The sequence below is a fragment of the Amblyomma maculatum genome, chromosome 1, assembly GCF_055883805.1.
Source record: "Amblyomma maculatum isolate TAMU_Amacu chromosome 1, ASM5588380v1, whole genome shotgun sequence".
Taxonomy (NCBI): Eukaryota; Metazoa; Arthropoda; class Arachnida; order Ixodida; family Ixodidae; genus Amblyomma; species Amblyomma maculatum.
Genome location: NC_139344.1, coordinates 484,398,058 through 484,422,666, shown reverse-complemented (window position 1 = coordinate 484,422,666; position 24,609 = coordinate 484,398,058). Strand labels below are relative to the sequence as shown.

Below are 24,609 nucleotides of genomic sequence, written 5' to 3'. Positions count from 1 at the left end.
AGTAAACCCCACTAACTTGTCCAAGAAACAGCCCTGAGGAGTTATGTATTCATTTCCTTTTTTTATATAAATTTGTCTTGTTCATGCAGAGAAAGAACTGTAATAAAAGAATTTGTTGAATGCTGCGACAGTTATAGTACTCTCCGCTGAGTTCCAGAAATTTCACAGAGTACAGAAGCTCAACATAAAATATGAGAATAAACTGGAATAATTGGTTAGAAAAACTACCCTTGCAGCATCCTTCTTTGGCTGTGCCTTAAGCGCGGCTGCACAAGAGGAGGACAACAAAGAATGCACTGGGCCGGAGGCACGTGCTGCCACAGCTCAGTAGTTTGGTTATGCCTTAAAATGTGTGGGAAGCTTATATTTCCCTCCGACCTAGAGCACCACATCTACAACTGATTATCTAGGACTAGAGGATGACTGAAGCCGGCACCTGCTCTACAGAGCCGCCCTTACTCTCGCAGAACGTTTCATTGCTGCAACTTTGCCTTTCACCCTTCTGACCCCAGAACCCGCAAATGTGGTTTCTCCAGACTGAGGCACAATTCGGCCCTTACCGTTAGAGGTGTGCGAAGGCTCGGTTTAGCCCAAAAGCTCGTACTCTGGCCGCTCAGAAGCCCTGTGCCTCAAGCTTGGGCGGGGCCAGGCCAGACACACCAATCCAGAGTATTCACAACTTTTTTAAAGGCACGAATATGGTTGTGGTGTGCTAGGTGTCACAATACAGCAGTGTTTTGCAGCATCCTTCCCACACAAGAGTGTGTGAATTCTCTATACAGATGTTTATGCACCTTTACACCACACACCCCTGGCATGAACAGATCTTTGCTAGCTGTCAACGACCAAGCAAAAGGGCTGCTTGTGGGCTATCGAATTTTGACTTTTGTCTCTTCCTCTTCGGCAGATGTTTAGGTATCAGTTTCCAGATTCGCGGTATGCTGTCAGCTCTTCCACGTCTGTTGTGCCAGGCCTCAACAAGCCTCAGTAGAAATGGGCCGTAACACCTAGTCAAAGCATCTGCGGTCCACGACCTTGTCGGTGCCATGAAAGACGCACAGTGAACAAGATAAGCTTACCGAGTACAGTACTTGGCCACAGAATCAACCCCTTGCTCAGAGGCCGCGTGTTTTTGGTGAAGTGAGGAAACCATGTACCTAAATCTTTCCTTTCTTGCTAAGAACACATTATTCATTGCAGCCACAAGTTACAGCAATGAAAAGAACTTCAGCGTTGCTGGATTCACAATCCAGGAGTGCCACAAATGTCTTAAGCATTCATCAATGCATGAATTGTTCTTGCATAACAACATAAAAAAATAATAATTCTATGTTGTCCTGTGCCTCTATATATTCCACAAATTTCAATCTTAAATGTGACAACCGAGCATTTCAAGGTCTTTCAAGGTCAACTCATTATTTGGAAATTATTTCTTTCAGATTCTGGGGCAGACCAGGGCCTTAAAGGGCCATTAAAATGATATTTGCTCTAATATTCTAGTGAAAGAAATCCAATAGAGAGGGTCTTTGTGAGTATTTGAGTCAAATTTAAACACTTTGCGTGGAGACAATTGACAACTAATTTTTAAAAAGTGCTCCTGGTTAAAGCTCTCGACTGATTAGGGCGACATGTTCCCCTGCACAAACCTCCATCGGTGCTTGCTGGTTGTGCCTGCTCACTGGATGCTCCCAGGTGACCCGGGCAGAATGGAACGTGGTGGGGTGCCGTCTCAGCTTGTTTTCATTTTTTTTTCTTCCGTGCCGCCGTGCGTCAGGTTAAGCGTGCAGAGGACGAGCGTCATTTTCAGTCGCCAATATTTTCGGTATTACTGACACTAGCATAAAAATTTGCGTGTTGCAAAGAGGACTGATAGGATACCTTTATCTAGAGTGCGTTTTCTAGTTTTCGTAAATAGCTCTTCGTGGGCCCTTTAAGTCCGAACACGTTGCCATGCCAGACTCGGGTCTGTAACACAGATTCCAAGCTAGTTCGGGCTCAGAATTTCCGCCCGTGCACATCTCTACTGACCACATCACCTCACAAGATGATTTAGTACAATCATGTCGTATCTGCGCTCTCTCCTGACATGATCAGTGACCTGTAGGATATTCTTATGAACTCATGGGAGATGCCCTCATCAGCACCTCAAGACCGAAATACCCAAGAGAGCTCTCAAGACCAAAGTACCCGAGAGAACTATGGCGTAAGAACGCTCTCACCTACAGCAGCTCCTTACTGGTGGACCTTGGCGACTGTCTCCTTTCACAACTGCTTCACCGGATTTGGCAGCTATTCGGTGAGGACTCACCACCCATGTTCCACTGCTTCGAGAGCTCTTCTTCAGCTCTTGCTGATGCCCAAGCATCTGCATCTTGCCTTCCCAGTGGCCAGTGACACAACCATGGAGCTGACCAACCAGGTTCATGAGGTGGCCTTCCAGCTAGGCACAGCTGTCTCACCACTGGCAGACTCTGCAATTTCCTGCCTCGAGGCATGTACTGATGAGCTTACTACCTTAGTTGACACTCAGAAGCCTGTCCCAAGAGACCATTCACCATATTCCAGTCACCATTTTCCATCGCGCACAAAGAGCCATAACTTAACACTGCTGGTATGACTGGCAATTCCTACATCCTGCTATGGAGTGCACGTCTCGTGATTGGGAAAAACCCCTCAAGACCATTAATGGCAACTCGTGGCTCCCCAATGCGGCCATCTTTTGTGGTAATTGACAAGACCTGTCATAATCCGTTCCTTGTCAACAATGGTGCAGAGGTCAGCGTGATCCTTCAAAAAAAGCCATCGTGCCTAGCTGGCGGGGCAATCGCAATGGGCTGCCATCTCTTCGACCATATTGACATACAGACTTCGCTCCCTTACCCTTAACTTGGTACTCTGCCACACTTTTTGATGAGTGTTCGTCATCGCTGACGTTGACCCAATCATCAGCGCAGATTTCCTATCATACTTTGACTTGGGCTTCATTCAGCATGTAGCCCGACAGACAGCTTCACTCGGCTATCTATATCTGGTGTCGAGTCTAACCTTGTCCCCCACTGGCATTGGCATGCTGATACTGTCACCTCCTTTGAGAACATCCTGGTGTAATTTCAGTAACTGGCGAAGCGTTGCAATCTCACCAGCCGCCAAAGCATATGGTGTGACCACCACCAGCAGCACGATCACACCTCTTGTTTGGTGGTCACCTGCTAAACGGGAGTTCAATCATGATGCAGCTCTACATTATACACCCATCATCCAGCGCATGGGCTCTGTCATTCCATCTCATATCTAAAAAAGATCCAAGTGACTGGCGTCCGTGCGGTGACTATAAAGTGTTGAATGCCAAGACTATCCATGACAGCTACCCACTGCTTCACATCACATCTGAATGGCTGCACCATTTTTAACAAAGTGGACCTGGTTAGGCACATCACCAGATACCCACTGTGTTTGCCAGCATACCTAAAACAGCCATCACAACTGCCCTTTGGACTTCAGAACCCAGCTCAAACCTTTCAGCAGTTCATTGCTAAGGTCACAAAAGGCCTCCCAGCTGTGTTCGCATACATCGATCATTGATGTATGCAAACACAGTCAGCAATATGTCTATAGATAACGAGAACTACCTGCGTGCAGTTTACAGCGCCTCCAACGGCACGGCCTGGTTGTGAATTCTGACAAGTGCGTATTCGCCATTTCCATGCTCACTTTTTGGGCCATCACAACTTACAGCTTATTTGCCAATTGCTAATATTTACTTATTTGTCAACTTTTGCAAGAGTGAAATTCTCGCGGGGACAAAACAAAACAAAAATTCCTTTGCAGAAAGTTTCTTTATTGCGGGGTTCGACTGCATGTGCTCTACATTTTGACAGGGTTGAAAATGAAACTTGCAGTGCTCCGCAACCATTACGGTCTGCTGAAGTGAAGCATAAGTCAATGGAATGGGTGCCAGAGAGGTTTATATGTGAAATACCCCTTTTTTACTTTCAAATGAGGAGTTTGACGCAGAGAGAGATGCGTGCAGACTGATCTGGGCTTTGGGCCGTTTGCAAGCAGCCTTCATTATTCAAACGTTCACCTCTATTAAACCTATTTCATCCGCTACATTTGGTGGAGGTGCTGGGTAAAACATCCTGGATTCGCCAGTACCTCGTCGCAGCCGCCGTGTGGCAGGTTTGCCACCTTTATCTTCTCAAGAGTACCTTTTAATGGCTACCATCTAAGCGACGCAGACTCGGGAACAGTGAGCTGAAGAGACGACGACCTAGAGATAGGCAAAGTGGCACACTTTAGTGAGTAGCTCAGAACGGCTCAGCTCACTGAAGTGAGCCGGCTCATTTGAACGGTTCATTGGCTCACTTAAGCCTGGGGCGCTCAGGAGCGAACAGTGGTCTATTGGAGAGAAAGACAACTCTGCCTCTCTCTCGTTCACTGATCCGCACCCGTTCGACCTCCCAAAACTAAACAAAAGCGTGGAAATATTTGTGTGTCCATCCTAACTCCCCTCATGATGACTACAAAATCCCAGTAAACAGCAAAATCCATATTTCATTAGACGTGATTCTTTCTATTTAAGTCCACTATATTTACTGGAGGTGCACCCATTCCCCAAGAGAGGACTTCGTTCTTTTGGTACCCTATCGTTTCAAAATTATCTGAATAACATTGGCCATCATTAAACACACTGAGAATTATCCTTAATAAATACTTCGGGCCATCAATCTCTAGCCCAAAATCTCGTGTGGACTGACTGTTAATAAATACTGATAGTGACAATGTAGACAGATATAGATAGTGAATTATAAATATAGAGAAAGCAGATTACCCGATTCGAGGTCCCTCTTATATTCCCGGAGACAGTGAACTCAGGAGCCTGAAGTATAATGTAAATGCATCATTTTTTTTAATGCAGTGTGCGCTTTGTAGCTCGAGTCCGCGTTAGTCCTTTTTCACTTTCTAAATCCCCCCCTCCTCCTACATGCTTTCTCTAGCTGATTCGTTTTTCGTATATTCTTATAACCCCGTTCAACTTTGCGACAGTTTTTCTCAATGCCCACAGCTCTCAGCGCCCCGGCTTCTCCCATTGCTTCCTTTATTCCTGGCAACAGGTTTTTGGCCCAGTACCCTAACCCAAACTTGTTCAACCTTCCTGTTTCTGCCGCCACATACATACACCGACCGTATTTAATTCATTCATTCATTTTGTATCTACTTCAAGCCGAATCGCTCGCCATTCATGCTCTGAAGTGTGGTTTTAATTTTCTCAAAGCATCTGTTCCCGTTTTGAGCACACGACGCACTGCAGTCGGTGCTGTTCATAACTGAACCAGATATTTTTTTTCTGCTGGGCTGGCTGCGGAAGGGGCTATGCATTCCACATTCGCCCTGTTGTAATGCAGCTTGAGAAAACTATGCATAGCAATTATTGAAAGCAAAACAAAAGACGCACAAAAACAGCGGCGACCACCCGAAGCATGCACACATTGCGGCTGTCAGGTCGCCGGCGCGGAGCCTCGACACGGCGCCGAAACAGCCGACCAACTATGTGCGAAGGATTGTGCAGACAGCACACCTTTTTCTTTTCTTTATATGCCGGCCCAATCCACCTGTGCCTGCCCACTGGAGTTTCTTTCTCGTACTGCTAATAGATGGCGCTAAAGTAGCAGCAAACAGAAGACCTAACTCTGGCAGAACGGTTCCTAACAGCACTCCAAAAGAAACGCTGCTCACGGTTCCCGATGGCTCACTGAACCAGCGGCTCTCCAAAAGAACCACTGCTCACTAAGCGACGGCTCTCCAAAAGAGTGGCCGCTCAGTGAGTCGCCACTTATTCTCGCTCTTTTAAAAAAGTGGCTCGGTCAAAAGACAGTCGAAGGCGAGGAGATGTTTGCGAGGAAGGGCGGGAAGCATGGCCTCAGAGATCACCCCTGCAAGCGTGGGGATGATCTTGGAAACAATATGGGACAGCAGACGCTTTCTAACACTAATAGTAGATGGCGCCGAATTCAGAGGATAGGGAGCCTACATGTTGCGCCGCGGCGCCCGGCTTAGGGTGGTGACATCTCATGCTAGGGTTCCCTATTTTGGCTAAAAACGGCAGTCAGGCTTGGTGGGCCGCCATGTTGGTTCCCAGTTAGTGCGGAAGCACTTAAGCAGGTATGACAGCGATACCACATCTATAAAGGATGATCATGCACAATGAAGAAAAAATACAGGACTCCGTCGCGCCGCAAAGGAGTCCTTTATTCCCCTTACTTATTCTTTCGTGTCAGTGACGAGACTTCCAGTGCAACAATCTCAGTATTTGGTTTCTAGGGAGCTTCGCAGGACAAAGGCTATCGATCGAACAGAGCTTCAAAGCAGTGGAGAGACTGCTAGAGGTTTTGAAGGATATGCAGGAGGTGCGCCTGCCAAAGACACCCTAAATCTGCGTACCAAGCTATTAACGGAAGGCTGAAAAGAGTTGGTATACTGAATAGGGTTAATAAAATCTGTCGTGCCCCAAGCAGTTAAAAAGGCAAAGACAACAGACCTCTCCCAGGCCTCAAAGAGCAGAAGCGGCTTGGTGCCTGAATATCCAAGAATGATGAGCGGACAGCACACAGGGGTGCAACAGCTGCACCAATTGCATATTTTGATACGGCTACATATTTCTGCACCAAGCTGTGCATTAAGCGTGAAATTTGCGTCATGCTGTGCCAAAATGCCCCGACTATCCGCAAAAGTTTGCCATACTCAGTGACAACTTTCTGCGGAGGTGATATAACCAATCACGATGCTTCAGACACTGTAGCATGCGTCACTGGCATTTTAGTTTTATTTTGAGATGGCGGCATGCCTAATGCCTACTCATATTTTCTTTGCATCCATGTGCTTTCACCGCTTTCCAGTTCAGTCACTGCCTCTGCGCTGAAGGAACCCTATAACGCAAATGGGCTGTTTGTGACGAGGCACCACTGCTATTGCTTCCGTGGTGGGCCGTGGTGGTACTTGTGATTTTGGAGCAATACTTCAACACTGTATTTTAAGTGCTGCATGTTTTTATATGATGTATCTTAGTTTTTTATGCAGCTCATGGAAGTTTTCGATATCCTGTTGGTTCATTCATGTACAGCAAGGTTATTTTTATACTGTCTTGTCGATAGACTCACTTTCCCATCATCAGATAGTGCAGGAGGTGGCTTCTGTGTTTCATCATCAGCCTGACTATACCCACTGCAGGGCAAAGGCCTCTCCCATCCACTTGACCTTTGTGAACTTCTCAACCTCATCCGCTGCCCCCTGCTACGCTTTCCTTCCCTTGGAATCCAGTTTGTTACCCTAAGCGACCATCGGTTATCCTCTCTTCGAACTACATGTCCTGCCCATGCCCATTTCTTCCTAATTTCCACTAGAATGTCAGTAACTTGAGTTATTTCTCTGACCCACTCTGCACGCTTCCTATATCTCTTAATGTTGCCCTCTCCCTTTTTCGTTCCATAGCCCTCTGAGTTATCCTCAACTTAAGTAGAACCCTCTTGGTTAGCCTCCACGTTTCAGCCCCATAGGTGAGTACAGGTAAGATGCAACTGTTGTATACTTTCCTCTTGAGCGATACCGGTAAGCTGCTAGTCATAATCTGCGAGTGCTTCCCAAACGCGCTCCATCCCAATCTTATTCTTCTTGTTATTTCCTTTTCATGGTCCGGATCTGCGGTTACTACCTGTCCTAAGTATACATATTCGCCTACTACTTCCAGTGCTTCGCTACCTAACGTAAACTGCTGTTCCTTCCCGAGGCAGTTGAACATTACCTTAGTCTTCTGCATATTGATTTTTAAGCCTACCTTTCTACTTTTGCTATCTAGGTCATCAATCATTATTTGCAGTTCATCCTCCGAGCTACTTAGCAAAGCAATGTCATCAGCAAATCGCAGATTACTGAGGTATTCTCCATCTACCCTTATCTCTAACTGTTCCCATTCCAAGTCTCTGAATACTTCCTCTAAGCAAGCTGTGAATAGTACTGGAAAGATCGTGTCTCCTTGCCTAACACCTTTCTGTATGGGAATTTTGTTACTTTTTTATGCAGAACTATGATTGCTGTGCACCCACTAAATATATCTTGCAGCACTTTCACATACGACTCGTCTAACCCCTGATTTCGCAATGCCTGCATCACCGCCGAAGTTTGTGCTAATACAACTGGAGGTGGAACATGTGAAATTTATTTCGAACATCAGAAGGTCGAGAAACGCACAGCAGCCTAGCTATTGAATTCCATAATGCCGCAGTGGAGCCCAAAACTGCCAAAATTAACATTTATGCATGCTGCAACATTGAAGTACTATAAAGTATGCATTGTGCATGAAATACATAACCTAATAATCGTCCACCTCTCCTTAATCAAAATATTGTGTCAAAGCCACCGCCAGTCCACAAGAAGTATAATTCACAAGCCGAAGATGTGCTCGCTCATCGGTTTTCTTTGCTTAAAACTTGCTTTCGGCATTTGCCATTTCGCCTTTTGGTCGGCGTTTCTTTTTGTCTTTGTTTCTGTATTTGCTTTTTAATCAACATTTTGTCTTTGCACTGCGCTCGCTTCTGGACACAGGCTGATCGCAGTCACTGCTTCAAATTAAGCTCTTTCGTAGCTGCCCTCGCACGACACGAGTTGTGGATTTTGCAGAGAGTAAAACAATGTTTTTTGAGCCTTGCAAGCAACATAAAGTCCCATGATTAAGGTTGTCAAACCGTGCTAAATGAAAAAAAAAAAAAAAAAAAAGCATATTCTCTAGCTTTTTTTATTTAGCCTCTTCAATTTTATGACTCGCATTTTTGTGTGTGTGATAGCATGCCTAGCAGTACAAAAAGCTTATTTACAAAAATAAATAGTACAAGCAGCATCGGTGATAGGTGGCCTTTGCTAGACTTCCTTTGGATCACATTCATACAGTCCGATATTCATACCTCTTCATTCTTTTGTGCCGAAAGTAAAGTTTCTTCCCTGTTTAACAGCTCCAAAATTTGAATTAATTTTTTTTTCTCGTGAGCTGCTCCAAATATGAATTTTATTGCTCTAAAACGAAGATTTTGCTGCTCCAAAATTCGCTACAAATCTTATTTGAGCTCTTGCACCCCTGAGTACATCCTGTTAATTAACCACAGTGTGAGTAATCAGTAGTCTTTCTTGAATGGTTAGTAATTGGGCTGGCTCACTATTTCCTTATCTCAGCATCATTCCACATTACAGCAATGTGGTGGGTTCGACTTCCACTTCCAATTTTCTCAAATGTGTACCAGCTATGGCCCAGCCTGGTGCTTGGCTTACCAGGGCTCATGACTTAGGAAAGGAGGAAAAAGGAACTGCACGTGGGCTTCTGCTGCACGAAGCGGACTTAGGGTTGTCTAATGGTAAAACGAAGCGAGAATTTTGGTTCATGACCCTTTTCCTGAAGTGAACTAGAATACCTTTCCCAAGCATCTTATCCCAGAAGAGCCCAGAATCAGGCAGGGAGAAATCTTGTACCCACCAGCACCAGGATTGAAACCGGTACCTCCTGAATGTGAGGCAGATTCTGTCACAAGGCCATCATGTCTTGGTGGGGTAGTAGCCCTTGCTCGGGTTCTTGTTCTAATGGTGTTCAACGTGGCTTTGGAAGATCTTAAAAAAGCTTAATGATCGTTCATGAATTCAGAAAGGCCTTGGTCAAAGGTGCGCTGGTGTATGCAGTACATTTTCGTCTTTTTTTTTTTTTTTTACAGGTGTCATTCCGTGATGATTATGGTTAAAGGATAATACTAAGTTTGTTCTTGAAAGAACTGACCAAGCTAGAAAAAATTTCATTGTAAGAAGACATCAGTGCTCAGCATACTTACCAATGTTCTTAAAAAAAAAATAATAATATACACTGAGACGAGCTGTCTGAAAATTTTCAGGAACCTCATAACTGTGCTTTTTATTTCTTAAACTTAGCCATTGTCAAATATGTTAAACTAGCATGTAGAACAATGTTTCTTTTACCTAAACACACTCACACACACACACAAAAACTGGATTGGTGAAATTTTGTGTTTTGCTCTGCACAAATTTAGTTAGGCGGCAACAAATTTCATGGATATATATTTTATAGACAAATAATGGCATGAAAACTAAAAGAACAGTGGGCAATTAGATTATGTACTGACCAAAAATATTTTGTCATTTTTGTTTTCTTGGGGTATTGTACTAAACTTAAATCTAACATATTGGACCAGCCAAAGACACTGGAACACAAGAAAAAGAAATGCTGCGCATTCAGAAGGTACCAGGTTTGATTTCAGGTGCCGCCAGGTACTCAACAGTTTTCCAATTGGTACAGGATTTCCTCCGACCTGATGCTTGGCTCTTTTGGGGTGAAATGCTTTGGAAATGGGTCTCAGACCAAACAGTGTTGTCCCATGTACTTCTTTGTATTGAGTTCCCATGTCCATGTCCAGCAAGTTAGGTTTGCACCAACTGGTCTACACTATGTAAAAAAATAGATATCAGGAAGCACTACAGATATGTCGCAATAATACTAGCTGTGCCCCCCCCCCCCCCCCCCCCAACAGGGTAGGCACCTGGATTCACCCCTGGTACCGTGGTAAATATGCTCTCAATGACCTCATTGGATTTTCTCCCTGTCCATTGCCCGGACAGACTGTTTCCATATTGGGACATAGATACATGTTTTAGTGAAGGCCTCCAGAAATTTCAACAACCTTGTCTTTAAATGTGTGTCAACATCGCACAGTTCACGGCATTGCTTTTCGCCTCCATTGTAAAGGGACTGCCGCAACCAGGATTTCATCCCGTGTCCTTGGGTTTAACAATTGAGCACTCTAATCCTGTGCCACCGCAGTGGCTATTACCTATGTGGGGACGGAATCAAGATGATGAACAAAAGCTGCAAATCGCCTCCAAGGGATTCCTGTTTCAGCACACGCGCCAGACAGGGAAGGGCCTGGAAATCAGAAGATTGCAATAAATGCCGGCTCCTGGTAAAGGTAAGACATGAATGATCCCGCTGCAACACAGAAGGAAAGTATAATGCTAGTAGCTGTCGCATGGCACTCACATGGAAACATTTAATGTTCTATCAGTAAAATAAATTGGCCTCAACTAAAAAGAGCAAATAACATTTGCCCCTAGTGTCAGCAGTGCATTTGCTGTTTGCAAGATAACATATAGGAAAGCGTGAATATGATTTGGCAGTGTAAACCAAAGAAACACGCAGATGAAGAAATTATAAAACAAACTTGGCATTTCCATGTGCGTTCCTTTCGTCCTTGGCCTGTTCGCACAGCCAAACCACACTGCAGTGGTGTGCCAGCTAGCCCATCAAGACATGCTACTGGAAAGCTCTTCGAGCAATTATACAATTCTATTTCCTACCATGACAGGCCTACGTGGGCACTAGTATCTCCATATGGGACAGACTGGTTCAGCCTAGTCCCACCTTGTGCACCTGAATGCCCTCTCACTGTATTTGACAGCTACTGGAAAATATGCACCAGCATTCATTTTGTTAACGCGCTACAGCTGAAAGAAGCGATTTCACCAGCTCTAGTCAGGAATACAAAAAGGATCTATATAATAGCCACAGAAATAGCACTGTCACTGAGTAGATTTGCTGGTGAGCATTGAAAAACGTATTTTTTTACCGTGCCCATGAACAGCAATTACCTTGTATGGTACACAAGACAATATACAGTCATAACTAGAAACAGAATTTGAATTCACCTGGAGTTGATGCAAAAATGTCAGCATTAATATTATCACGCTTAGCTAAAATGTTATACAACAATTGTAGTCGTATGACCGGGTTAGTCCTATCTAGTGGTTAGAACAATCCGGCAGATATGTACTGGCACCCCCACCCCCTTCCCCCTTTTCTACTGCTTTGGCTGTGACGGTGCTGACCGAAATGCATGCCCAGTGCCAGCTTCAGAAATAAGGTCACTTCGATGTCATATAGTAGCGCTCTTGTGGAGCAACCTGTTTTTGCCAGCACACACTTTGTACCCACCTTTCATGAGCCACAAGGCATTCATGGTGCAGGAGAGCCCATGAGCAGAAGCTGCGACGTAGCCAAGATCCCAAAAACGCTGTGCAGCAAGAGTATTTCGGCACACACTGAAACAAAAAATAGAAATGGTTGCTCTTGCTAAGACAGGGCTATTCGGGAGCAAAACGGAGGCGCACTCGAAAATGAGCCGCCGGCGACCGATCGAAGCACGGATATTGAAGGGACTGCTTCCTGGCGCACGCAAAAGAGCTTCGTAGATCCTCTACGAAGCCACCGACTCACAGCAAGATGCCGAAAAAAGAATTGAGATCACTTAGCAATAACGCATCGATGCAGCAAAACTTTCCAGACAAGCTGTAACGTAAGAAGAGCGGCGCCATGAGGAAAGTACGGGATGCCGCCGTAAGTGGTTTGCGCTGCATTTTCGCTGTACTTACGAAAGTCTGAAGAAACTTGCAAGGATGGGTGCCGCCCAGTCTATTTTGCAGAATACATTCCAGTCTGGTCAATCTGAAACAACGCGGCGCGAACAAGCCTCCCGCTTGCTTGTACCACTGCGCGCCAAAATTGAAAACGGGAAAAAAAAAAAAGAAAAAAAAAAAGAGCAACTGCGGCTGCGGAGGCGGCGATGAAAAAAAAACGTCTGGGTACGAGAGTACACGCAAGCAAAAAACAAAAATAAGCAATTTATTACGTCACATCCGCCAGATTATAAACAAATCCTCCTCGCCTACCTTCTTTCTTCTCGCGCATGCGCAGCTTGCCAAGATCGCGCGGTGGCGACCGGCAGGTCTTCCGTCCCGTCTAATTCTCCCAAGCGGGGGCGAAAGGAGGAAAGAAAAAGCTGTGAGGAGGACTTCTCCCTCGCGCCTAAATTTTCCCCTCGCACTGACGGCGCCGCCGACTGCGCTGCGTGGCTTGCTTCGTCGCGTGAACCGCTGCAACCGTTACGACTCCGCTCGTTTTGAATTAGAACTGTCGTCTGCGTCGGTCGTCTGCGTAGCCTAGCGCTGTGAATTCTCTGCGTGTTGACTTATCGGCCAAAGTCGCGATTTTTCGTCGCGGTTCTTTTACTCTGTGCATCTCATTCCTGCTGGCTCTTCGCCCCTTCGTGAGACGAGAGACTTGTCTGCGTGCACCTCCAGTTCCGTGGACCCATCTCGTCTGCTGATTGTGCTGGCCATTACAGTCGGCGATATCCGCTGTGTTTCGTGTTGTTGAACTTGTTACCTTCATGTACTGTGGAGAGACGTGCGTTTCGAAGAAGACGGTTCTTCCAGGAAGGGTAGTGTAAATTTTTAATCATGCATTTTGGTTATGTATAGCGCAGTGACATGTGATTACTTGCATCAAATACCAACCACTAGGTAACTAGAACGCAGGTATTTGCTCATGTTTCTACATTGCTTTGATGGTATGGAATGCGTAGAATGAATATGTGCATCATTTATTTAATTTCATATCAACTGTACACATGCTGACAGAAGCAGTGCCGGCAAACTGGGTTCTTTTGTAGTGATAAAGCAAGCATGCAAGATTACAATGTTAGCGCAGAACACATAACACTACTGTAAACTGTTAGCTATGTAAAGTGCGCGTGTGTGAGGGATACCTTGTCGCATCTTTTCATTTTCTGTTTCACGTGCAGCTAATAAAAAAGAGAAACGATATCTGCTGTTCTCTGTGCTATTTCTTGCTGCGGTCGGGTACGCTTGCTCGCGAGCGCCTGCGCCCTCGAGAGCGCTATGTTTGTGGTTTTTCTTTCCATCACACTGTTCCTGCCGCGAGCCGGTCGCATGGTCGCTCCGCGGCAGAACGATGATGCGGTAGAAAACCCACGGGCAGAGCGTTTTCCCGGGCGCGGGCGCACGCGAGCGCGCGACCCGCGCTGCTTGAAGCAGCCTACCGACACCCCCTTCAGCGCACCGTTTTTTTGGACCAGTCCGCTATACGGCCTCCCCCGTCAAGTCCATTTTTTACGCGCCCCCGCCCGCTATAATCCTATAATGGGGAGTTTGGCGCTAGCGTCTGTAATTCGTGGCCGCTGGGAGGTATAGGGAGTTTCACACCCCTGGCCTAGCGATGTACTGCGATGTACCATGGGTGGATGGATGGATGGACGCCCTGCCGGGGCCCGATCCTCGATATTCGCCTTTTCGGCCATGTTGTGACGTACCCGTGACGTAAATATTGGGGCGGCGCTAAAACGCGTATAAACAGAAATTGATGACGAAATTTAAAAAACAAGAAAAAAAGTTACAAAAAACAACGCCGTCGTCTGCTACTTGGCGCCGATTACAAAAATGCCAACGCTGCGATGCCAAGAAGCTGAAGGGTCGGTGCGAACAGTGTTTACGCTGCATACACGCGTCGCGCGGCAGGGCAAGGCTGAGGAGATAGTGAGATACTTACGTATACATTGCGGCTGTACTGTACTATTATAGTAACGGTAGTTGCGACCACAGTGCATCATAGTACACACGCTGTCGGACGTCCACCAGCAGCTAGGCTGAGCGAACGGCGGTACTCGACGCAAACCCCACGAACAGCCGGTCGTCAAGTGTGAGCGATGCCTCACTTGAGATGCCTGCATGTTGCTAGCTGTCCGTGTTTCATTTATGGACTTAGTCGCGCAGAGAAATCGGCGAGTATCAGGATTAAAGAATTTGTTTACGACTGAGAATTGGAAGCGCCCAACAGATTTTCGGGCTGCAGTTGCCTCTAGAGAAGAGACGCACCTATCCGACGACAACGCTGGCCTTCTCAGGGTATCACTGTCGTTGGAAACTGCCTGCGGCAGCCCACCGTTTCCATCATGTTAGCAAGTCTGCTACGGCCGGGTATACGTGTCGGCTTCTGTGGCGTAGCGTGCAGATATCGGCCCGACTGGAGCGGCGTAGTGAAAACACGCATAGTGGAGAGCTCGATTAGGCCATATATCTGGCGATCTTAGCATGCGCTGACATCGGACCACCTTTAGCGTGTTAATTCCATCGAAATGCGATCGTCGTAGCTGGGCTACGCACATATTGCGGGTCAGAGAGCCGAGCGTCTATAATCATTACTGAGCCATCGAGGCGGGGACGTTTTCACGCAGCCGCAAAAATAAGCAGATAAGATTTTCTGGCAGCAATGAAAATGCAATGAAAAGTGTATCCAGATGCCCACTGGCAGCAACAGGTTAGCTTTCACGCTGATGGCATTTAATGTGCCCTGAATTAGACATAGCACGCTGTATGCACATTTCACCGCATGCAGAGTGTGTCACTCTGTTGTGGCAGATGCCTCGTTAAAATAATAATAATAAAAAAAAAAGCTGTCGGTATTATTCTGCTTGGTTTCTGAGCATGTTGCATAAAAACATTTTATAAAAGTAGCAACACTGCTCGTCTGATGCAGGTGCACATCACACCACAATGTCACAAGAGAAACAAAATTTGTCAGGTACAGCCTAGTTCCTTTGCTACTGTTTACCAGTTTTGCACTTGCAATAGCATCCGGCACTTTCTTTCAGTGCAGCATGATTCCTCAGAGGAGAGAAGGGTGATGAGGTCAGCTAGAGATATGCCTTCACATATACTATTTGACGATCAGGAAGTGAAGGAACAGACATGAAGAGTGAATATGATATATGATGCCTAATTACAATGAGCTAGATGCAGTACGGAAACCATTTTCTTGAAGCAATTGTCAATTGAATGTAGCATTCATGCACACATTAACCAGTGCACATGCTATATACACAAAGCCCGAACCTGTCTCTGAGTGAAGCAAGGGAGCCAAAGGGGAAAGCAAGCGTGACTTTAAAGACACCGTAAGTAAAAAGTAACAGCAACAAAAAAGAAAAACAGAAGCATGCACAGGAACAATATTCGACAAAAAGAGGCATGAATTGCAAGGCCTGCAGCAATGTGGCCTGCAGCACATCAGGGTGGTGTTCTGGATTTTTTGGCAAAGGTTCATACTGTAGGTGATAATACTGTATGATTTGTATTGGCTGTGCCATCCCCTGTGTGCTCTTCCAGCAATGCATAATGTCCAACGTGCAACTGTCTAACATCCACTCTCTACACTCTGACTCAAAAACATGCTCAAATGAACCTCACCTGAATACGGGCATAAATATGGGAATAAAGCATGAAATTTACTTTTTCGACATTCTGATTGCATATCATTGGAAAACTAAACGTGATTTAAATGAGCGTATGATTTGCAGCTAGTGCGTCTTGTATGCATGGTTCTTCCAACAGGTTGCAGTATAGCTTCTGTCCTTTATTTTGGTAAAACATGCACACTTTAAGAGACCTGCTACTCACGTAACACATTCCCTGTAGCTTTAAACAGCTCGTCGTTGACTAACAATTGGTGTATCATTTGCTTTCGGTACTTTTTGGCATTTTTTTTTACATGCACCTGACATGAAGCCTTGCTTATAAGAAAACTGAAAATTACAATATACAAAACAATACAAAATTTATTTACAGCACTACACACTCTACAATACACAGCCTAAAAAATGAAAGGCTGTCACGCATTCAAGTAATTACAGTATTGTTGTACTTGTACAGCTCATCGCCATATCTGAAAGGTGGCACGGCCTTGGAGACCAAAGAAGAGAAATTAGCTATACAAAGCAAGGGAACACAAGATAGGGTCAAAAACCCATTCTCCAAGTGTTTGGCCCAAGATAACCCCAGCACCAGCAAAGCAAGCACCCACTGTTTTACCAAAGAGTACCCAACACCACTGAGGATTGGTCCCCAAATGCGCAAACCACTAGGCTGCAACTACAGTCAAGGGATGCTATGCGTTCCGCAGTATTACCAGTATCAAAGATTATGGAACTCAACGTCATTTAAATGGTAGTCGGCACCTGGGACAGAGCAAGTATTCCCTGATTCTGTTATGGACAGGGCAAAGGTAGTTATAGTGTGTGTAAGAATGATTTTATCTGTGCATAAATGCCTGCCACACCTAGAATGTTCCCTTTATGCAGTCTACCAAAAAGGAGAAATGTTTGGCTCAGGAAGACAAGCCTTAAGCATTATTTCAGCAAGTCACTCAGTGTGACGGCTATCAGGCAAACCAGCACAGCACTTGAAAACTTCATGCTCTAAAAACAATTGTGGGGACACGCAAGCTCAGCATTTACCGCTATGACACAACAGCTTTTATGGCTCCTGTCTGCAGACTCTCATTCGTGTGAATCGACTTTGCTACTGCTAACATCTAGTATTTATTCTATGATACATATCAGTAGCATATACCTGTAAGTTATCCAATTATGTGGAAGAGCACTTGTCTAGATACCTATAAAGCCCACTCTAACCAAGCTGTATGGATGCGTTTCCATGGCCTAAGGGTTGCCTGTCTTATTACCCAAAGATCCTGCAAGGTTTATCACCTCACACATTCATCTCAAAGGTGAAGCCAGAGACATCACACTGAGTACTCGGCCATGTCACCTGTCTGAAATGTGCCCAAGATTTTCCACTCACAACGTCGCGTTTTGTGCAGAAAAGAGGCTTTAACGTTGCTGCATCAAAAAAAAAAAAAGCAAGAAGCCAATAGCTGAACATCAACGCTACATTAGGCTCTGCTGGCTCGCAAGACATTTGACCACAGTGTCAACAGCCGAGTTATAGATGCAGCTGTGGCAGAGGCTGTACCACAGAAACAACAGACGAATGTGGTCAAGATAAAATGAAATCGCTTTGTTCACAAATTCTTCAATACATCATGAAAAAGAATGGCTCACTTATGGATAGTATGACGTCTACTGTGTTCAATAGGATTGTACCTTCAGGAAGTTATCTTTTGAATGCAATCTTAAGAATATATTGTGGTGTTCAATTTAGGCTGTACACATAGCAGACGTGCAAAATATGCAGCACATTCTGAGGGTTAAATGCAGAGAGGATTGCTGAAGCTGATATAATAGGAAAGCATAGGGATACTAGATAACATAGAAAACACATGCGACAATAGGATAGGTGTAAGTGAAACTAGCGCAGCTGTCACTTATGAGAGCAAAAAGTTATACAACTCAGTACTAGCACAATGGTACAAAATGTTGAAAAGTGATGATGAAACACAAGTTTCCTTGAAAGTGCTTCTATATAAATGAAATGAAAGTGATTGGCATAAAATTTGTGCCCCTTCCTTAAAATTCTCAATTTAAAGCTCACAAAGAACAATGAAGGCTACAAAAGCAACTAACAGAAAAAAAGTAATGAAGCAGTTATACACAGCTGCAATCATTCGATAAACATCTCGAGTGATGAAGCCAGTCTCCAGTGGCTTAGAGCATGAATATGTGAGCTTTACCAACCCTCTTTTAACATATGTGAGTGCCGGAGGGCATGTGGCAGCAGCAAGAATGTGTCAAGAAGCAAATGGCCCAGATAGCAGCCTCATAATAGAGGTATGGAAGGACTACACACAACGCTATCATGGAGGGAGGTATTTTATGGAACAAGATATGTAGCAATGCACAAAAGGAGCAAAGCATTTTGTAGAGCTGCAGTCAAAAATTTATGAAGGACAATCTTATCAAAAAGTTTTTATTTCACTCCTGCGCTTGTGCATCATTATTGTGACTATGAGTTATATAGTGAAACATGAAATGTCAAGCAATTTATCCCGTACACAAATGAATGCATTCTTTCCCCTGCGAAGCCACCTTCAAGAACTTTTGCCAGTGGGTGCACATGCACATCAATATTACCTAGTTACAAAACAGAGAAGTCAATAGTTGCCTTTGTGAAAAAACTGAAGAATACAAAAATGTTCATTGATTGCCGAGCCACACAAATGATGCAGAGGTTAAACAGGTTATCTGGGATCTTGATTAACATCACTACAAAGCATCAGTAATTGCAGTGCAAAATGAAACTGGCAAATTTTGCAAAAGTGGAATCTAAAATTGCCAAAATGGGTTGACAAGTTGGCGGGGGCCTCATTTTCCGTGCATACAACAATGAAAGACAATGACCACCAAATAGATGCACAAATTATCCTTGGGAAAACTAGTTGATTGCTGTTCATCTACATTCAGCATATGAAGGAAGCAATAGAAAACAAGCATAAAGGCAACCAAATACAAAGAAGTACAGCTCGCTTCACTCTGCAGTTTGTGGAAAAACACAGTGGGCACCTCACATTTCACCCTAGTAGCACACAAGATAGGTGTAACGAAATGGACTCTGCTATGGTAAACGACTGCAGACACATCCACCAGGGTGCACGTATGTCAAATATTCTCACTGAAGTAGTACATCGCAGGCTGCCTGCTTGCCACAAACACCAAAGTGAATTGTGAACTGTTGCTGCCCGCATGTCCTACTCAGAATGGCACTTCTGGAGGTAGAAGGAGAACGTTTTTGTACCTTCCTGTGTTTCATTGACATGAAGCACTTAATAAAATGCACACTGAGTTTAAGCAGAACACAAAAAAGCAAAGTATACAACAAAGAATGACAGCTCTCAGCAAGGGCCACAGCACTTGTAGAATACACTCAGTATGTCTACAGATGGTAGACAAAAAATTATAGCACCAAGGAAAGGTTTGGTTTGGTTTGTGGGGTTTAACGTCCCAAAGCGACTCAGACTATGAGAGACGTCGTAGTGGAGGGCTCCGGAAATTTCGACCACCTGGGGTTCTAACATCGCACTAATGTGCACTAACATCGCACAGCACATGGGCGCCTTGCTTTTCACCTCCATCGAAAAGCGGCCGCCGAGGCCGGGATTCGATCCCGCGTCTTTGGGAACAATAGTCGAGCGCCGTAACCACTGCGCCACCCCAAAGCTGAACTTGGTTCTTGCACATGCTATCAACAAAATGTACACCAAAGAGATGGTTATATCTCAAAACCACAGAAAAAATTAAGACTTGGACGGCTTTTCAGCAGTATGCTATCGAACATGAAGCAGTAAGAATGTGCACATTGATCACTTGTGGCATATATCAAAATCATGACAGCGAGTGAAAATCTCAAGTGCAGGTGATCAAGTTGTTCCTGTCCGAGTTAATATAAATGTTGCACGTCCTCTTCCTTGTACTTGTTGATGTTCCTGCTGCGATTACCATTTGCAGGTGGCGTCAATGTCATGTGATCTGCACACACTACAAGCTGTAACGATCTTCAAAAAGAGCTGTCCATCTGCATAGCACTTCACATCTGATGTGGCCGTCCAGGGACAAGGCGTGGCCTCCCAGATTATACAAGCCTAGCAGAGAGGTTAATGATGTTGAATATGGCCCCAGGACTTCTCACCACATGATGACTCGGATCGGAAGTGCTGCAACGGCTGCACAAGGTCCACACGATCACCTGCAAATGTTTAGTGCCTAAATTATATGCAAATAAAATATCAAACACGCATGGCACAGGAACATTCAAAATCATCAAAGCTACAAGCTAGGCTGCGGTAAAGTGTAATCTATGAATGCAAGAAATGGTCAGTGCAAAACCTAAACCTAAGTGAACCATTTCCGTAACAGGTAAAGACGGCTTGGTGGCGGAAATTGTATTGTGGCTAACTTTTTCTTTCTTTTTTTGCAATTAAGGGAACGACTTATATCAGGCGATTTCACTTGTTTTTCCTTCCTCGGTCGTCGAAACCATTAACCAAGAAATCTTGACAACTACAAGCACACTCAGCTTTTTTTTTTTTTTTTTTTTTTTTTTAAGTTCGTGCAGTGTAGAGAAGTTGAAGAAAATTATAATGCGTCGTAGAAATATGCAGCTAAAAGCAACGCAAAGTGCTGATTAAAAATATCGGATTCGCCGCATGCGTCCTGTGAGTATTCCTTTAATCTTCAGTCATTTCCCGCCTGCGTACAACTTGAATGCGAATGACGCTGTATGAACAGTCACCTTTACAGGTTTTCTTATTGCACTTACCTCTGTGATGCTCGACGTGCTGCACCATTTCCAGCAGATTGACTGCGTTGCCCTGCTGGTCGACACCCATCGAGAAGCCCGACACATTCCGGGAGCTTGTCGCTCGGCCGAACGAATACATTTCGTGCCATCCAACATCAGAGGCGTTCACCACTGGCGATCACACCCGAAGCACCAGTAGCTCAACAGTTCAACATTCCGAGCGCAGGACAATTCTCGCCTCGGAGCTTGCAAAGCCGCCACACTACTCTCCTCGTCAGATGATTGATCTGACTGTACTGACGAGCTATCTTTCAAGACAATTTGACAGCATTGCTGTGCTGCAGCAAATCCTCGATCACTACTTGCAGACGACGAACGGCACGAAGACCACTCATAAGCGTACAAGTTCTTTCTTTCCTCCATGTAAGCTATAGTGAACTAGAATATATATTCTAGTTCACTATAATGAAAGCGTACCTCCCTTCATGCCTCCCTCCATGGCCGCCGCCATTGCTGGGTTATCATAACCGCACAGACCAATGATTTCTTACCATAGGAAGAAAGGGTTTGAAATAAGAAAGCAGTTAGCGCCGTCACGCGGCCGCAAGCTTCTGCCCCCATTACAGATTGTCTCAAGCGTCCTTTATTTCATACGCGCTCATTATTTGCCTTTCTATTGCGTTTAAAAGCCATGCAAGGTGTATATAAAGTTATCCTTTTACTTTTAATAACAAGCTAAGAAACTACGGTAGGCTAACGGCTGCATAAATCAGCTTGCCTGTCGCCATAGTCTCATTAGCATAATTCGGGCACCTCGCCACTCGGCGAAATTATGGCGGCCAAACTAGGGTGGCTAGAACTTTTTGAGGTGTGCAAAGCGGCCGGCGAAAGCTGCCCCCAAAGCGCGCCGATGCCGCGTGGGGGCGCTGAAGACAGCGGCGCCGTCAGAGCAAGCAGCCCGGCGCATTGCTGCAGTAGCGTTGTGCACGTGGTAAGAACGCATCGCACGCGCTGCTTTTTGCGTTCTGAAATTTTTTGGTTATTTTGTTGTCTGCTCGGTTTTGAGAATGCCACCAACAGCAAAAAAAAAGAAGACACAGCGCTGGTGCTTCGTGCCTGGATGCAATTCTGGGTACAGATCTGCAACAGAAAAAGTGTCCCTCTTCCGAGCTCCAAATTCGGAAGAGTTATTCGCCAAATGGACCAACGCCATTCCCAGGGCTGATAAGCAACTGGAAGAGAATTCTGCTGTGTGCGAGAAACATTTTGACGCAAGGTATGAACTATTTTATCCCACGGCGCGCTTTTTAGCGCTGTATATGCGCATTCTCAGGTGCTTGCCTTAGTGGCCGCTGGTGCTGTCTTGATCGTCAGGTGTGATTTGTGTTCTCGTATACAGACTTCAGTTCATGCATGGTTCTCTTCGTTCTTTCCTTGATAGGTTTATTGTGCGGAACTTCAAGCACAACATAAACGGGAAGGAGGTCTTAGTGCCCCGAGCTGTTCCTGTCCTAAAAGAAGATGCGATTCCAACCATCTTTCCGAACCTACCTAAATATTTGAGCAGGACTCTGCCAAAGGAGAGAAAGCGAAGGAACCGACGGTGGAGAGCAAGAAGAAGAAAGCCGACCACTCCAATGCGATGCAGCTGAAGTGTCTGTGGACCATGCTTCCTACTCAGCTGAACGAAGTGATGCCCGCCTTATATATTATATCGCTGGCTATGTGGCAAGGAAACGTGTGTTGTCTGTCGACTGTGAGGACTGCAAGGATGCTTGCCTAATGAAGAAAGAAGACGTGCCCAGCTCCGATTTGCCCGCAGAAGCATCGATGCTGTGGGACCTTGGCGGGCTTTTGTATCCCACACACTCCCTGTACAACCTTATTATGACACTAGAGAACAAAATTACTAGCTTTTTCAGCAGAACTTGTCTCCACGCTAAGTCGGTGACTGACATGTGGAAAATGATTGGCGAAACAACAAAAATAGGCTGCCCCCAGCACTCACCTACTCTGACGAATTCTGTAGTTAAATTTTACTGCTTAACCCGGGTTCACTTCTTTTTGAAAGGGGTAAATCAAAAGGAAGATGAAAGGAAAGCCAAGAGAGTGAAGCCATGCGTGCTTCTCATTCTCTAGACACCTGAAGTCTTTTTTGGGTACCATCATGTACACATGCCGGCGACCGTATTTTCACATAATGATAGATTTAATAAACAAGTATTCTGTCAGAAACACGTCTTTTTCTGTTTTGCTGGGTAAGTGCACTCATCTCTTTTTTTTTTTTTATGCTCCACGAGCTACATTTCCTTGGAGCATTTCTTAGAAGAGGGAATTCAAAAACGTTCGATTGCTCAGATTACAAAGCATTTAAAAGAACTCAATGGGGCGAAAAATTAATCTGTAGCCCTCCAGTACAATTTTGCCATTTCCTTTTGGCCTCGGCAAGAAAAACCCCACAAATTCTTTCACGATACAAACGCACTGCGCGACACAGAGTAGTCTTGCCATGTAATCACCTAAAGAGCAAAAGAAAAGCATGCAACACCTTCCGCATATGTTGAAATTTTCCTCACCGTATTAGCGCGAATTTGCATGCTCTGTTTACATCACATGAGCTTGAAATTGAAGCTCTTAAGAGGCAGATTGTTATTAGCTTCTAGTCGACATGTGGACTTCGAAGAAAACCACCGCAGGAGGCAAAGGTGGTGATAATAAACAAAAATGCCACACATTGTTGAGGAAGCCGAGATGAAAGCAAATGAATTAAAATCTGAAGGCATTAGGAGCGAATCACCCTAGCAGCGCGGAGAAGGATGGGCGTTCTAGAAAGGTGTCTGAGGGTCTGTGTCAGCTACTTTTCATGCCAGCACACAAATTGAACCTTATGAGTGGTCCAGCTGCCGTTAAATTAAACCTCCGCAAATTTATGCCGAAAAAAAAAATTGATTCTCGCAACTGCGTGTCGTCTGCTCTAGACAGAATGCCGTTCTGATTGGTGAATATTTCTTAACTCGGGCCTCATAATTGTTTTGTGTCGACAAACCACCGTCACCGAGCCATTTCTCACCTTCAGCGGCATTCTAAAGCCAAACCACGGTGCGCAAATCATGCAATTATGCGCAGTCCGCGCACTTGCCCCCATGCATAGCAGCGACCGCGGATAGCCACCCTAACAGCGCCCTTAGCATCAGCGCCCCTAGCGGCATCGGTGAGCAGCGGTGCCATTTCCGGTAATGGAAACGCGCCGCGCTTTTCACACAGTTCTAGCCACCCTAGCCAAACGTCAGCATTTTCGGTAATGGCGGCACATCAGTTACGTCATGACGCGTCAATTTGACGTAATCTAAATATGCCTGCGTATCACGTGTTTCACGTGACATAGCTCCAGCCAATCAAATTTGAGCATCCGCTCCTTCCCAGTATGCCATTATTTTCATCACATTGGTTAATCGAGCGTAAGTGTTCTCCAAACCACCATCAGTAACTTTGCTTCCACTCCAAAATCATTCGTATTTGTCATCCAGGCAACAAGGATAGCTCCGGTTGAAATCAATTTTCACGGCTACGTCATTTTGACGTAACCGCTAAAAGTGCTTGCCTCAACTGATGGTTTCGCGCCACAAGTTTGAAGCACGTGACTCTTTTCAGAGCCAATCAGAAAGACAATATGGCGCCGCCAGG

The 24,609-nt window shown here is 45.1% G+C and overlaps 2 long non-coding RNA genes across 2 annotated transcripts; both read right to left on the bottom strand.

Moving 5' to 3' along the window:
• Window positions 1-10,567: 10,567 nt before the first annotated feature.
• On the bottom strand, window positions 10,568-12,596 carry LOC146210143 (uncharacterized). The gene is made up of 3 exons (XR_014708332.1): window positions 12,472-12,596; window positions 12,035-12,141; window positions 10,568-10,969 (listed from the first exon to the last, which is right to left on the bottom strand). It is a non-coding gene; the product is annotated as an uncharacterized LOC146210143 (long non-coding RNA).
• A 3,689-nt stretch (window positions 12,597-16,285) lies between these two features.
• On the bottom strand, window positions 16,286-21,082 carry LOC146210142 (uncharacterized). The gene is made up of 2 exons (XR_014708334.1): window positions 20,944-21,082; window positions 16,286-20,370 (listed from the first exon to the last, which is right to left on the bottom strand). It is a non-coding gene; the product is annotated as an uncharacterized LOC146210142 (long non-coding RNA).
• Window positions 21,083-24,609: the final 3,527 nt, after the last annotated feature.